This window comes from Vicugna pacos, chromosome 2 (assembly GCF_048564905.1).
Source record: "Vicugna pacos chromosome 2, VicPac4, whole genome shotgun sequence".
NCBI classification, from domain to species: domain Eukaryota; kingdom Metazoa; phylum Chordata; class Mammalia; order Artiodactyla; family Camelidae; genus Vicugna; species Vicugna pacos.
Genome location: NC_132988.1, coordinates 46626656 through 46640876, shown reverse-complemented (window position 1 = coordinate 46640876; position 14221 = coordinate 46626656). Strand labels below are relative to the sequence as shown.

At 39.5% G+C, this 14221-nt stretch overlaps 1 pseudogene; it reads right to left on the bottom strand.

Moving 5' to 3' along the window:
- Nucleotides 1-12645: 12645 nt before the first annotated feature.
- On the bottom strand, nucleotides 12646-13744 carry LOC140688743 (tricarboxylate transport protein, mitochondrial pseudogene; annotated as a pseudogene).
- Between the last annotated feature and the right edge of the window lie 477 nt (nucleotides 13745-14221).

Here is a 14221-nt window from a genome sequence, read left to right as displayed (position 1 = left end):
GAATAGGTTTTGTTGAAGTCACTGTTTATCACACTGCATTATGTAGCTCTACCTGATATTTTTCTTGTTTATTCATTCATTCTCTCTTCAGTTATTTGATTATGATCTATTTTCTTCTATGAATATAATCCTTGTAAGAGCAAGACTTTTCAATTCACTCCTCCCAATATCCTGAGTGTGGTAGGAACCATGATTGACACCCATCAATATGGAAAGGAGCAAGGTCATTTCTTCCCAGCACTACCTAGAACACTAGCACAGATAGCATTTGTCAGGCAAATAAAATAAATAGGAATTACCATTTCTGACGCCAACAGAGTTAATTGCAAGTTGATGATAGAAAAATAACTCCAGTGAAAAATTCATTCCAGAAGAAATCAATGAATACTTATGTTTGATTTTTGTCCTTTAGACTATAAGACACTGTACAAAGTGTAGTGCTTTGGAAACAGAAGTTGGGGAGGGTAGTTGTTAATAAATATATCCCCGGGCATCTGTGGAGATTGGTTCTAGGAGCTCCCACAGATACTAAAATTCACAGATGCTCAAGTACCTTATAAAAAATGGTGTAGTTCAGTCGGCCCTCTCTATCTGTGTGTTTCACATCCTTGGATTCAACCAATCTCAAATGTTCGAAACCCCTACAAATTCAGAAGGCCAGAGGGCTGACTGTATATTATTGAAACAAACAAACAAACAGTGTTATAAGCAGACCTGCCCAGTTCAAACCCTATTTATTCAAGGCTAAATGGTGATGCTGACTCAGCACCTTCTTTGAACAAAAGAGTATCTGAGTGGCTCCTCTGTGTTGAATGTCCATAGAAGGCATTTATGGCAGGATGGTGTTTAGACTAAGATCTGAAAGAAAAGGAAAACATTGATAAACATATGAAAGAGCATTCCCTGTAGGGACAGCAGCTAGTACGAAGGCCTGGTGAGAATGAGAGAAACCATTGGAAAGTTATAATAATATCTATAGTGTGATACAGTTTAGGTTTATAAAATCACTCTGGCTGGTGTGTGGACTAAAGGTTGTAGAGAGTTAAGAATGGAAGCAGGGAGACCATTTTGGAGGCTGCTTTACTAGTGCGGGTGAGAGAGGACAGTAGTGTGGACTTGAGTCATAGTAGTGTGGCCGGGAGGAAGTAGACAGATTCAGGACAGGTTTGGAAGTAGAATCAGTAGAGTTGCTTCACTGGATGTGGGAAAGGAGAGAAAAAGGAATCTGGGAGAATGCATAGGAAAGTAGGGCTGGAGGTTCCGGGTGCACCTTACAGGTGGCTGTAAAAAATCCAGGAAACCTTGAGAAGTGACTATCAGAAGGATCAACGTGGATATTACAAAGACTAATCAGAGATGAAATACTAAAGTATTCATAGTAAATATTTATTGAGTTCTTACTGGGTGTAGAGCTAAATACTTCATGTACATTATGCCATTTATTCTGAAAAACAAAATAAAAATCATCTTAAGTGGGTATTATCACTTTCGTTTTATAGATGAGAGAACAGAGGCTTAGATAAGTGAATTAACTTGTCCAGATCATATAAATGGAGAGAAGATGGGCGCAAAATCCTTCAGAACACTAACTGCTCCCTTTCTCAGACACTTTTGGACTCCCCTTCAGGGAAACATGTGAATAAGTGCTTAGAGAATGAATGAGAAATTTCACAAAAGAAGCGCTGGCCAGGTTGCTATAGCCAGGCTCCCAGCCCACACATAAATCTGACCCTAAGTTCATTCTGTTTTCAATAGACATATTTTAGAATATTATGGAATTACTAATATATGCACTGAACACTGTGCACAAAGCAAGACACTGGGATTGTCTGACTGAAGGGTGTGAAAAAATGAAGAAGGTACTACTTCCAAGCGCTTATAAGCAAAATGTGAAGTTGCTTAACAAGTGTCTGGTATTTAGAAAGCATTCGACAAATGTGTGTTAATTATATTTTAAAAAAAAAGCTGAGATTGTTAATAAGGCAATCATGAGAGAATAGTGAGGATTTGAAAGCATTGGTCAAGGCTTCCAAAGTAGATAGGAATTACTCTGATTAAAACATCAAGGGAAGCCTTCAGGTAGCTGTGAGAGCAATTTCTTCCACATCTCTCGCTCAGTTACCATGACTGTTGGCTCTAAGGGAGAGCCGTGATCCTATTTCCTAGGCATAAACTTCACAGTCTTGAACTGATAATACTTTGCACTATCCCTATCTCACCTTCACTTAATGCCAGACTGTCTAAAGTGTTAAGGAAACAGAAAGAAAAAGCAAAGAAGAACTTACGAAGCAAATTGAGGTTGGGCAAAGTTGCATAGTTTTGTGAACTTTTGTGCTGCCTTCTCTTTTCGGAGGTATAGCAGTTCTTTCTCTGGCTTAATCAGCAGAAGATTCCCTTCTCTCCCTGGTTCAAGTAATTATTCTGGTACAGGGTTAGGGATGCCTCCTGTTCTAGGAAAGAGGCAGTTGACATAACCTAAGGCTATTTGATTCCCCTCTGGGTCTTGCTAAGATTTCATTATACTTGCTTTTCAGAAGCAAGGCACTTTCAACAGGAATTGGTGGCCACATTCTAGCACAGGAGCAGTTTCTTTCACAGCATTTTATAATTTCATTTGTGACCTGCATGAGCAATCATGAGCTACTTCCTGGTTCAGCTTAAAAAGTCCTGCTTTCTGTACGGAGGGGCGGGGGGCAGAGGAGAAATCGGCAAGGGAGAAGTTTGGTGTGATCCAGTGACTCAAAAGTTCATCTCTAACTTTTATTGTCAGATAATGTTTAAACACTTCTTGCTTTCGTTTTCTCTCTGGGACCATTTATAATTTTTTTCTAAAATCCTTGCCTCCTTTACCTCCCTGTGTATTCAACATCTTCTCCTCTAACTTCTGTTGGGAGTATAAGATGTCAACAACATGCTCTTTAGATGAAACTCCATTATCTTTTCCTTTATTGGGTTTTTCATTCCCTATTGTCTATCCATTCAAACAGCTATGCCTACAAGGCTTTGATCTTCTTTCAGTTTAGGCCACATTATTACTTTCCTTTTTTCCCTCAAGTTTTAAAAAAATTTCTTTTTTTTGGGGGGGGGAAGAGGTAATTAGGGTTTTATTTATTTATTTTTTAATGGAGATACTGGGGATTAAACCCAGGACCTTGTGCATGCTAATAGCACACACTCTACCATTGAGCAATACCTCTCCCCCTACTTCCCTTTTTTACCTTTTGTCCTGTTATCAATAGATATGGACAGACTTGTTTGTAATATTACACCTGGTTTGTAAGATAACTCATCCTTCCCAGAGTTTCTGACTTTCCGCTGGATTGCTGCTTTCTCATTTAAAAGCCAAGATTTTTATTAGTATAAGCTGTATTTGTCCAATCTAAAAATGCAAAGTATAGAATTTTGCTACTCTCTGGAGCTCCTGTACATTTAATGATTTCATTTAAATTATATCTCCCATCTGTACAAGAGGTTCCTTTTTTTCTACCAGAAAAGATAGACTTCTGTTCTTCTTAGTTTGCCCTTGAAACTCAGTATTTGTATTTTCATAGTCTTCAAGCTGTAATTTTGGTTTATTACTGTGATCATTTTCTTTATTGGAGTTGGTTGGAAATGACTGTCTCAAGGCAATTAGGGTAAAATTGAGAAGTAACCTCAGAAACAAGGTACATAAGGAAGAGGATTTGCTTTATGAAGAGAGGAAAAACACTGAAGACAACACATATTGTCTTATCTTATGGTTCATAAGTAATTATTCAATATAAGTAATAATTTTCTAAAGCAAATGGACTTATCCAATTATCAATTAATTGTAACCTGCCCTAAGGTGAAAAGTAAGCATATGTTACACTGTATCTTACTTTATTTTACTACCTCTTAATGAACCAATGCACACCCCAGTAAGTCCATTCTTGTTTTTCTGACGGAACTGGGTTGAACACATAAACTCACTCATCCAGTCACTCTTTACAATGTAAAGACCTCTATCTCTCAGCTCTGGATTCTGATGATCAGATTTGTTGGTGTATAACAACACATCACTAACATAAATAAAGACTCTTGCTTACAATTCTGGCTTTCTTTGATCTTGGCTGGTCAAATGCTGTGGCAGCTGCTAAGAAGCAAATAAGAAAAAAAATCTAAATACAACCCCGACTTTTCCACTTAAGCTGTAGTACTATAATAAGAAAAAAATCCACAAGAGCCCCTCAAAAACCACAACCACTGCTGTGGACTGGATTATGTTTCCCTCAAATTCACATGTTGAAGTCCTAACCCCTGAGGTGACTGTCTGGAACAGGGCTTTTGAAAGTAATTAAGCTCAAATGAGGTCTTAAAGGTGAGGTTCTAATCCAATAGGATTGGTGATCTAAAAGAAGAGGAAGAGAGAGAGATATTTCTCTCTCTCCTTCACTGCACATGCATTGAAAAGAGGCTATGTGAAGACACAGGGAGAAGACTTGCAGACAGCTCTCACCAGAAACTGACTGTGCTGGACCTTGGTTTAGGAGGTCTAGCCTCCACAAGAGTGAGAAATAAATGTCTGTTAATTATGCTTCCCAGTCTGGTATTTTGTTATGGCGGCATGAGCAGACGAATACAACTAACCTTAGAAAGAACCACATGAAAGAGAGGACAGAGTTCTTCTAGGACTGGGGGGATATAGTTTTAATGAAAACTTTTCTTAACATTTTCCAAGAAGCTCTTTCTTCTGTCCCTTCTCTCAATATGTATACTTACGCAGTGAATAGAATGTTCATAAAATTTATTATCTAAATAAGCACAGTTTTTATAACTGTAAGCTGGGCCCATCCAGGGCAAACTGAGACATATTGTAACTCTCCTTATAGAAATGTCAGGATGTCACCCTACTATCAGATGTAAGGATGTCTCCCTGCCCATTCCCAGGGCCACTGAAAGTGGATTATCCCATGTTAAGTGTCTAGTGATGGCTTTGGTTGGTGATATTGGGTCATTGTCCATTGGTTACTCCCAATCTTTGTTTTCTTGGAGATGTTCACATGTTCAGCTGTCACTCCATGTTTGCTGCCTCACAGAGCCAGTTTTCCTTTGATGTCAGATGAGTATGCACACAATTTTTGATTTATCCTAATCTCTAACTATAATGTAAGACAAGGTGTCTGAATTTTATTATAATTTCTTCAAAGATATCTGATATATTAGTTTAAAGATATGATAATTGGGTCTTTTTTTTTCAGAGGCAGAGATCAGGCAACAAGCATGATATTCATTACACAAATACATACATAAATGGATTTTTATATAAAAAGTAATCTGTAGCCTTATTATTCCCACTTGTCTATTAATTCTAAGAAGCATGGGTAGAAGATGATAGAAAAAATCTTACTTATTGAGCTCACAGTCCTTAACAATATGCCTATGGCCGGACCGGGATCTCCATATTCCAGTCTTGAAAGATAGGACAGTTATATGGAGTTCTTTATGACAGAGTAATCAGAGTAGGGTTTTTTTTAAAATAACAGTTTCCTCATTTTCTCTTAAATAATGGAAATTCTCTCACTTGATTGACACATGATTTGGGTATATTTTTATTATTAATATATTTGTCAGTTTTGTAGTTCTTCTACCTGAAGCAATTTATTTTTAAAATATGTTAGAGGATATTGAGTGGAAAATTCACTGTGTCCCAGAGTTGTGGTTAAGGCCTCAAATTATGGACAAGAGGCACTAAATATCCTACTTTGAAAGCCAGTAATGTAATAGAAGCCAGCCATATTCCCACAGGGCTTGTTAAGAGGTGAAAAGTGCATACCACCCCCTGCCAACAGTGAGTTAAGGAGAGAACTGAGGAGGAAAAAGGGAATCATCAGCCTTGTGGGGTGTACTAGCTGAGCGTAAGGCATACTGCTGTAACTAACAAACCCCTACATTTCAGAATAAAATAAAATTTTATTTTTCACTCATGTAATTGAACAACGTGGGTGTTCCTGGTTGGATGGTTTTCCTTCAAGCACTCTTTCCAGCTAGTAACTTTGCCATTTTCGGCTCATGGCTTCCAACTTTGTCTGGGGGTTGGAGGGATGGTCATCTCCATTGCAGCCAGCCAGAAAGGGAGGACATGGAGGATTATCCATGGGAGCACATTATGGGCTGTATTTGTTTGGTAGGGCTGCCATAACAAAATACCATGGCTTAAGTAACAGAAATTTATTTTTTCATAGTTCTGGACGTTGGAAGGCTAAGATTAAGGTGTCAGCAGGTTTGGTTTCTTCTCGAGCCTCTCTCTTTCACTTGCAGATAGCTGCCCTGTGTCCTCACATGGTCTTTGCATGGGCACACCCCTGGTGTCAATTTGTATATGTTCAAATTTTCTTGTCTGATAAGGATACCCGATTCAGCCAACCCTAATGGCCTCATTTTAATTTAATCATATATCTCCAAATATAGTCACATTCTGAGGTACTGGGAGTTAGGGCTTCAACATACAAATTGGAGGAGGATATAATTTGATAACATGGGTCAAGCACTGAAGTCATATACATCACTTCCACTCAATGGAATCCTTGGCTAGAACTCTGATTCAGGCTATATCTAAATGCAAAGGGAACTAGGAAATACAGATTACCTGTGTAGGAAGAAGGAAAAGGAAAATAAATAGGTTTGATCAAGAAGAAGTCTCTTCCATAGTTTGGTCACCAAATATGCATTTCACACTTCTTCTTACTCATCAAATTTACTTATGCTGCTTCTACAGATTCAATATGTATGATCCCCAGATGACAGACAGTCTTTTTCTGTAAGATCCACATATAGCTTCTGCTGGTCCAATGACCATGAACTAAAAAGACAAGTTATCTGTTCATCCGCTCCATACCTAATATAAAATAGTGAAGCAGGGACGAAGTTAAGAGCAATAAACAGTCCAAGTGAGGAAGAAGGAGACATCGCAGCTGTGTCTGGTACACAGAATAATGAACTCTGCAGGGCAGGCATTATAGGGGTCCTCTGCTCTAGCAGCTCTTGATTAGATCCTTATTCTGTCCTCTGGAAGACCCATTCCTGACCACTGCTTTGCAAGGCCCCTGGCTCTACTCTTTTTATGGCCACATGTCAAGTGCACTTTGGACATATACTCACGGGAGTTGTTCAGTTTGCAGTCCACTTCCTGTTCAGATTAAGTTTGGGCACCCATGGATTGGCTGAAGGCTCAAGAAGTCAAAGGCATGTATAATTTCTTTGGCAGTACAGTGCCCTCAACGTCTTAGGAAGATTTTGATCTACTTGCTTCTAATCGATTCCATGTGCCAGTGAGCATACCTGAAATTCTTTCCCAAATATATCTCTCAAACCTGGTTTATGCCTTTGCTGCCAAGCATCCAAGCTTCTCTCAGCTTGACGCTTGAGGGCAACTACCTTGAGGCCATATGAAACAATAGTTTGGGGTGGAAATGCACTGTCCTTAATTCAGTTTCAAAGGCAGTGCCGAGTTCCTTGTTCAATTAAGTCTTCCTGGGCCTCTGTTACTCAAAGGCCTAATCAATTTCTTATTATCTGGAAGTTAGAAAGAGTTAGCTTTTCCAAATTTTTGAGAGCCTGGATTTCTGGGTTCTTTCTATACCTTTTCATTTCTGTTTACAGACTATGCAAATCTCTCCTCATCTCATTTCTCTCCTGTAATACCTTGCTAATGGCATTGAGTAAAAGCTGAGACTCGCACTCTTTTAAACCACCTGCCCTAGAATGCCTGGTTCAGGTGTCATTGTTTTACCTTCCAAGAAGATTGTTTTGCCAGGTAGTTTGCCACTGCATAAAATATCTCCATCTTTCTAGCTCCAATATTATTTTTCTTACCACTTGCTGCCTGATTAGACGATGCCATTGTTTAAGACAGTATTCTACCCTAGTACCAATTTTCATTTTTTAGTTATAATACATTAACTACCATAACAGACAAACAAAACTTCAGAGTTTTAAAAGAATAAAAGTTTGTTTCTGCTTACTTAACAGTAATGTGGATCCAGTTTTGGGGGGAAAGGGGTGGAGGGTCTATGTGTTCATTTAGGGACTCAAACTGTCAGAGGCTCTGCTATTTCTGCTTTCTTCCTGGGCATTGATATCCAGCCTGAAGCTAGGGAAGAGACAGAGAAAATTATTTCTTAGGGATTTTAATGGTCTGACTAAAAGTAGTACATTTCACTTGCGTTCATTGCATAGAACTCTGTCTCATGGTCACACAGAAATGCTAGCAAGTCTGGAAAATAAATATAGACTAGTTTTGTGCCTATTGAAAACAGATTTGGTAATCAGATAGTTGTCTGTGCGACTGCAGAGTGAAATATTTGTGGGCAAAAGTCTTCCCTAACGTCCTTACTGAAACTAAGTGAAGGGGAACCCAGAAAGATAGCTCATGAAGGTTGGTGGTATCTTTAGTAAGGGGAAACTGCGTTCTCTTCCCTTAACAGGTGCCTTCAGAGTTTCAGAACGCTGTGGAGCATAGAACATGGTGAGCGAGTTCTAGGAAGAACTTTAGGGAGCCCAGGAGTCCTACTAAGTACCTCTACTCCGACTCTGGGAAGGAGAGGGTTTTAAGGGCCTGGGTAGTGAACAGAGACTGGCATTTACTTTTATAGATATATTTTCATTTCTTACAAGAAATACTGAGCAGTGAAATCAAAGGGCAATACAATAGGTGTATGATTAACTCAGAAATGGCCATAGTGTTTTCCAAAATGGTTATATCATTAAATATGCTCACCAGTATTGCATGAGAATTCTATTCCTCCATGTTCTTGACAGCATTTGGTATTGTTAGTTTTTTAAAAAATTATAGTCATTCTAAAAGTGCATGGTTATATTTATTGTGATTTTAATTTTTATTTTCTTAATGACTAATGAGTTTGAGCATCCTTTTGTGCTTGTTTACCATTTGTATATCATTTTTGGTGAAGTGTTCAAATATTTGTCTTTTCTTCATTTATTGAGTTTTGGAATTCTTTATATATTCTATATATAAGCCTTTTTTTAAGTATATGATTTACAACTAGTTTCCCCAAGTTTGTGGCCTGTATTTTTATTCTTTTAACAGTGTCTTTTGAAAATAGACGTTTTAAATTGTAATAAAATGCAATTTTTATGGATCATGCTTTTTGTGTTATAATTAAGAAAATCTTCACCTAATCCAAGATCACAAGTATTTTTTCCTGTGTTTTCTTCTAGATTTAGCTTTTTAACTTAAGTCTGTAAGCCATTTGAGTTAATTTTTATACATGGCAGGAGGAATGGGCCAAAGTTCCTTTTTTTTTTTGCATGCAGATTTCTAAGTTCCAATACAATCTGTTGAAAGAACGCTATCCTTTATTTGGACCTTTTGCAAATATCAGTTGTCTATATATGTATATGACCATTGATCTATTTGTCTATATTCAAACCAATATCACATTTCTATAATTACTGTAGCTTAAATTCTGAGTTTACCCTTCTTTTTCAAAATTGTTTTTAGCTCTTCTAGATCCTTTGCATTGCTTTTTCAACTTGTAACTTCCTACAAAAAAAGCCTGTTGGGATTTTGATTGGGATTGCGTTGACTCTACATATCAGTTTAGAAAGAATTGACATTTTAACATTACCGCGTCTTCAAATCCATGTACACAATGTATTTCCTATATTTTTGGACTTTCTTTAATATTCCCCAGCAAATTTTATAGCTTTCAATGTACAGGTCTTTTACATCTTTTTCAAATCTATCCCTAAATATTTCATATTAATGATGTTATTATACATGATTTTTAAAATTCTATGATAGTTTCTATTATATGAAAGTAAAATTGATTTTTGTGTATTGACTTTTTATCCTTGCTAAACTCACTTCCTATATCTAGTAGCTATTTACATATTCCATCAGATTTTCTACATAGACAGTTAATTCATCTATGAATAATGACAGTTTTAGATTTTACTTTCTAATCTAGATACTGTATATTTCTTTTTCCTGCTTAATATTGTAGTAGTCAAAACCTGCAATATATTGATGAATATGTGATGAGAGATGATATCCTTTCTTTGTTCTTTATCTTAGTGGGAAGACATCACTTTTACCATACATGTGATATTAGCTGAAGGATTTTCATAGGTGATCTTTATCAGGTTAAGAAAATGCCCTCTTATTTCTGGTCTGCTGAGGTGTTTTTCTTTTTAAATCAGGAATATATGTCAGATTTTGTCAAATTCTCCTTCTGCACTTATTTAGATGATCAAAATGTTAAAATTTTTTAATCTTGTGTTACCTCTTCCATTCCTAAGAGTAGTAATTTGTGGCTTCTGTAATTTTTTTTGCTAATCAGTCTGACTAGAAATTTATCAATTTTATTGATCTCAACATACCAGTATTTTGTTCCACTGATTTTTCTCTATAATTTTTTAATCTTAAGTTTTACATGTGAAAAATAACCGTAACTGACAAATGTAATTTGAGCAAGATGTTGTGAAGGGACTGCTACTCAGCAGGAAAGCAAGATTTGACATTTGAGAGCAGTAATTGGAAAAAATAAAATCATTTCATAGAAAGACTCCTAAACTGGTTACATATGTTTAATATAATTACATATTAATACTACCATTCAAATATAATTTGGTTGCTAACATGCATTAATGTATTTTGAATGTCTGATAATGTAGTGCAGAATTTCCCAAAGGGGGTACCACTGAATATTACTTTCTGAATATTAATGTATATTAGGTGAGAGAAGGATTTAATCTTCAAATGATGGGAAATACTGGTTAAATTGAGTTGGATAACTTTCTGTCTTTGTGGGATTTCCCATATTTTAAAATATTACATTGTGTATCTCTAATCTCCATGAAAGGGATATAAAGTACAGTATTTCCCAAATTTATTTGATCTGGGACCCTTCTTTTCATGGAGCATCTAGCAGGACAAGAATTTAACAAAACACCTTTTGGGGAATGTTAGTAGCTTAAAAGAGCTTTAAAGTGAAACAAACCTATATTTAAATACTTACCCCAGAACCAATTTTATCTCCATCAAGTAACTTAAAGCCTGTGAGCCTCAGTTCATCTTCAAAAGGGGATATTAAGAGTTCCCTTTAGGGTGTTGGGATGATTAGAAATAATGACTATATATGCCTGGCACATAGTAGATGATCAACTATTGGTATCAATATTAGTAATAATAACTTAACCTTCAATAATCTACAGGATGCCAAAAGAGAAAAGAGGTGCTTCATTTCCATTGCTAGAGCTGACATAAGAGCATTTTGTACAACTTGGAATAAAGATTTTTGTATTCTTCTTTAAAAAATTATAACTCACCTATCTTTATTCCTGGAAATGATATCCAAAGAAGAATATAATATAATGCTGGGGCAGAAATGAAAGGAATTCAGAAAGACTACTATGAATTTTAGCATATCTGCCTATATGATCTTGAACAACTTAAACTCTCTTAAGCTTTGGTTTCCTCATTTTTAAACTGTAGCATTTGAACTGGAATTCTCATAATTGTTTACTTTTAAATACTGATACATATTTATTCTTGAAAGCTGTATTGCCTTAGATTCAATCTCTATTATAAGGTATTTTTTTATTCTACACGAAGAAACATCAGCTTAACTTCATCTTCACCGCTTCAGCAATGCTTAACCCACCTCTACCCTCAAACTTTAGCCTTAACAATTGTAATGCAGTTACTGTAAAGACAACACTTTTGATTGTCTACCCACTGTTCACTTTTTCTCTTCTTCCTAATAAAACCTGATTTTGAAAAAAGACTATTTGAAATATAGATTTATATATACTCTCATGAGGTATAAGCCTTGATGCACTTGCATGTATTGTGCCTTGAAATATTAGCAAATCATAATAGCATTTTATATAATTTCTCAATAAATAGACATATAAATAAAGAACTAAATAAGAAGAAAAACCTGAATTTGCTCAGGTATACAGCACTCTCATATGCAGCCATGTGCCCCAAGAGAAGATGACCCCGTCCCAGCTAAAGTAGTGTAACCAGTTCCTCTAAAGGTAAGCTGATTATCCTTGCTAGTGATTGGTCCAGAAATGGAAATGTGACCCCATCCTAGCCAATGAACTGTGAAGTGAAAACAGTCGGTGCATTTTCTGGAAAATGACCTCAATCCTAAGAGATCTCCATATTAGAGGATGGTATAGTTCTTTTTATTTTTTATTTTATTTTATTTTTCAACAGGATCCAGTTTATTCTGCCTTGGAAGGGTGGTCCTGAGAGTGGCTGGTGCCACCCTGTCCCCAGCAGAGGAAGGGCCCAAGGGCCAGTTAAGGCCAGTGGTGGGAGAAGCGAGGGGCACGCGGCCCCTGGAATGCAGTGAGGCCAGCCTGAGGCCCGGAGGCAGCTGTAGTAGACCGGGGCGGGTGCCCCCGCTGCCAAGGGTGGAAGGCACCGGGCTGGGACCCGGCCATGGCTACAGGGCCGTGGACCAGGCCACACGGGCACCCCGGGAAGCGGGCACAGGGTCACAGGACTCAAAACATGAAACACAGGCACACATGAGTAAGCACGTGGACAAGTGGGCACAGATTCACAGGCCAGAGGGACACCTAGCCTCAGCTGGACACATGGACACAATGTGGTGTCATACAGACCACAGGGGACTCATGGCACTATGGGATACGTGAACTCACGGCCGCAGAGTCAGACCCAGGCCATGGAGTGAGGGATGGGGGAGGGGCCTTTTGGCACAACAGCACTGGAATTGTGAGAAGGGGTGGTGGGAGCCAGTCTGGAGGGGCTGGCGCAGCCCCTGGACTCCGGTGCTCAGTCTGTCTTCCATACCTTGTTGAGCAGCTTCACCACCTCCTCATAAATGACGAACATGATGGCCACATACAGGCAGACTCGGCCCAGGCGGGGGACAGTGCTCTTGCAGAAATGCCTTAAGCCCCTCGTTCCTCAGGATCTGCAGGCCGCAGTCCCATGTGTTTCGGTACTTGTGTGCCTCCAGGCCCTGCATCCGGGTCTTGATCACGTCCAGAGGCGTGTTCCCGAAGACACAGGCTGCGCCCGCGATTGCTCCAAACACACCGGTGATCAGCGGATTCATGGGCTTGTTGGATTGCTCCTTCGGTACCAGCTGTGCAGGGAAGTCAAGACGAAGAAGCGGATGGCCTGGTTGGACCCTTGCTTCGGAACGGTGGCCTTGAGGCCCTGGTACGTGCCCTTCAGCCCTTGCTCCCGTACGATCTCCCTGACCCCGTGAAAGAAGCCTCTGTATTTGGGGCTGGCGGAGGTCTGGTCATGGATGAACTTCACCTTTATGGTCTCCATGGGGCACACGACCACCGCGGCCTCGGCCACGCCGGCGCCCAGGCCGCACAGCAGTCCGCGCGTGCTGTCCCGCCGTCCCTGGGCGTCTCGCATGTGGCTGCTGAGGCCGCGGTACAGACCCAGGACGCCTTGGTTGCGGACAGTCTGCAGTACGCAGTCCCCGATGCCCCGGTGGCGTGGCGGGTGCGAGCGCTCGTCCAGCTGCAGCTGCGTCTTCACGTACTCGGTGGGGAAGGTGATGCAGATTTCGACGCAGCCCGCCAGGCCGCCTGCCTGGATCGCCTTTCCCCGGTGCGTGAGCTTGGCCTTCCCGGGCGCGGGCGCCAGAGCGCGGGGCGCGGCAGGGGCGGGCGGCGCGGAGCGGGGCGGGGGGCCCGGCGGCGGTGGCCTCGGGTCCGAGCTCCTGCGCTCGGTGGCGGAGGCCGGTATAGCTCTTTTCATTATCTGTTTTAAGTATTTGGTCCTGCTTCAGCCATCTAATAGATTGTGAAGGAGCTCAAAGTAAGGAGGGAAGAAAGGAGAGACTGCAAGAACCTGGGGTTTGGATGACGTTGTTGAAATGCTTAAGTAACTTGCCCTGAAACCTGAACTTTCTCTGAGTTTCTGTTGGGCGAGACAGTGAACTTTCTTGGTGTTTAAAATTGCTTTGGGTTTCTGTTACTTGTGGCCAAAAGCGTAGTAACTGTAAAATGTTTAGACTCATAACCTGATAATTTCTAATTTTATCTTAATATTTCTTGTTTTCATTCTTATGCTAATAAAACTTCTAAAAGCTGAGCATTTCATACTGTAAAATCCAAACTTGAAAGGGGAATATCCATGGTAAACAATTGTTGGGGTTAACCCCGTGGAGTGTTATCCTCAGTACCTCCAGGTAGATGTGCTCCGTGATGCTGCAACACATCATGACATGCAGCT